Raw genomic sequence first — 2,500 nt, forward strand, 5'->3', positions numbered from 1 at the left:
CCGTGTGCCCGTACGTTCATCCGTCCATGCCACGCACATGGTTTTCACCCGTTTTCCATGGCGCGCGCCCAGTTTTTTGCAACACGGCCGTCGTACCCCGTTCTTTCCCGTTTCCTCACGTTCACGTTTTTTGGCCCGTGTGCCCGTACGTGCATCCGCCCACTCCACGCACATGGTTTTCCCCTGTTTTCCATGGTGCGCGCCCAGCTTTTTGCAACACGGCCGCCGTACCCGTTTTTCCCCGTTTCCTCACGTTCACGTTTTTTTGGCCCGTGTGCCCGTACGTGCATCCGTCCATGCCACGAACAAGGTTTTCACCCGTTTTCCATGGCGCGTCCAGTTTTTTGCAACACGGCCCCGTACCCGTTTTTCCCGTTTCCTCACGTTCACGTTTTTTGGCCCGTGTGCCCGTACGTGCATCCTTCCATGCCACGCACATGGTTTTCACCCGTTTTCCATGGCGCGCGCCCTGTTTTATGCAACACGGCCGTCGTACCCCGTTCTTTCCCGTTCCCTCAGGTTCACGTTTTTTGCCACGTCTGCCCGTACGTGAATCCGTCCATGCCACGCACATGGTTTTCCCCTGTTTTCCATGGTGCGCGCCTGTTTTTTGCAACACGCCCGCCCTACCCGTTTTTTCCCCGTTTCCTCACGTTCACGTTTTTTTGGCCCGTGTGCCCGTACGTGCATCCGTCCATGCCACGCACATGGTTTGCCCCAGTTTTCCATGGTGCGCGCCCAGTTTGTTGCAACACGGCCCCGTACCCGTTTTCCCCGTTTCCTCACGTTCACGTTTTTTGGCCCGTGTGCCCGTACGTGCATCCTTCCATGCCACGCACAAGGTTTTCACCCGTTTTCCATGGTGCGCGCCCAGTTTTTTGCAACACGGCCGTCATACCCCGTGTTTCCCCGTTTCCTCAAGTTCACGTTTTTTGGCCCGTGTGCCCGTACGTTCATCCGTCCATGCCACGCACATGGTTTTCACCCGTTTTCCATGGCGCGCGCCCAGTTTTTTGCAACACGGCCGTCGTACCCCGTTTCCTCGCGTTCACGTTTTTTCGCCCGTGTGCCCGTACGTGCATCCGTCCATTCCACGCACATTGTTTTCCCCTGTTTTCCATGGTGCGCGCCCAGCTTTTTGCAACACGGCCGCCGTACCCGTTTTTCCCCGTTTCCTCACGTTCACGTTTTTTTGGCCCGTGTGCCCATACGTGCATCCGTCCATGCCACGAACAAGGTTTTCACCCGTTTTCCATGGCGCGTCCAGTTTTTTGCAACACGGCCCCGTACCCGTTTTTCCCGTTTCCTCACGTTCACGTTTTTTGGCCCGTGTGCCCGTACGTGCATCCTTCCATGCCACGCACATGGTTTTCACCCGTTTTCCATGGCGCGCGCCCTGTTTTATGCAACACGGCCGTCGTACCCCGTTCTTTCCCGTTCCCTCAGGTTCACGTTTTTTGCCACGTCTGCCCGTACGTGAATCCGTCCATGCCACGCACATGGTTTTCCCCTGTTTTCCATGGTGCGCGCCTGTTTTTTGCAACACGCCCGCCCTACCCGTTTTTTCCCCGTTTCCTCACGTTCACGTTTTTTTGGCCCGTGTGCCCGTACGTGCATCCGTCCATGCCACGCACATGGTTTGCCCCAGTTTTCCATGGTGCGCGCCCAGTTTATTGCAACACGGCCCCGTACCCGTTTTTCCCGTTTCCTCACGTTCACGTTTTTTGGCCCGTGTGCCCGTACGTGTATCCTTCCATGCCACGCACAAGGTTTTCACCAATTTTCCATCGTGCGCGCCCAGATTTTGTAACACGGCCGTCATACCACGTGTTTCCCCGTTTCCTCAAGTTCACGTTTTTTGGCCCGTGTGCCCGTACGTTCATCCGTCCATGCCACGCACATGGTTTTCACCCGTTTTCCATGGCGCGCGCCCAGTTTTTTGCAACACGGCCGTCGTACCCCGTTCTTTCCCGTTTCCTCACGTTCACGTTTTTTGGCCCGTGTGCCCGTACGTGCATCCGCCCACTCCACGCACATGGTTTTCCCCTGTTTTCCATGGTGCGCGCCCAGCTTTTTGCAACACGGCCGCCGTACCCGTTTTTCCCCGTTTCCTCACGTTCACGTTTTTTTGGCCCGTGTGCCCGTACGTGCATCCGTCCATGCCACGAACAAGGTTTTCACCCGTTTTCCATGGCGCGTCCAGTTTTTTGCAACACGGCCCCGTACCCGTTTTTCCCGTTTCCTCACGTTCACGTTTTTTGGCCCGTGTGCCCGTACGTGCATCCTTCCATGCCACGCACATGGTTTTCACCCGTTTTCCATGGCGCGCGCCCTGTTTTATGCAACACGGCCGTCGTACCCCGTTCTTTCCCGTTCCCTCAGGTTCACGTTTTTTGCCACGTCTGCCCGTACGTGAATCCGTCCATGCCACGCACATGGTTTTCCCCTGTTTTCCATGGTGCGCGCCTGTTTTTTGCAACACGCCCGCCCTACCCGTTTT

Source organism: Hordeum vulgare, chromosome 6H (genome assembly GCF_904849725.1).
Source record: "Hordeum vulgare subsp. vulgare chromosome 6H, MorexV3_pseudomolecules_assembly, whole genome shotgun sequence".
In the NCBI taxonomy this organism is placed as follows: Eukaryota; Viridiplantae; Streptophyta; class Magnoliopsida; order Poales; family Poaceae; genus Hordeum; species Hordeum vulgare.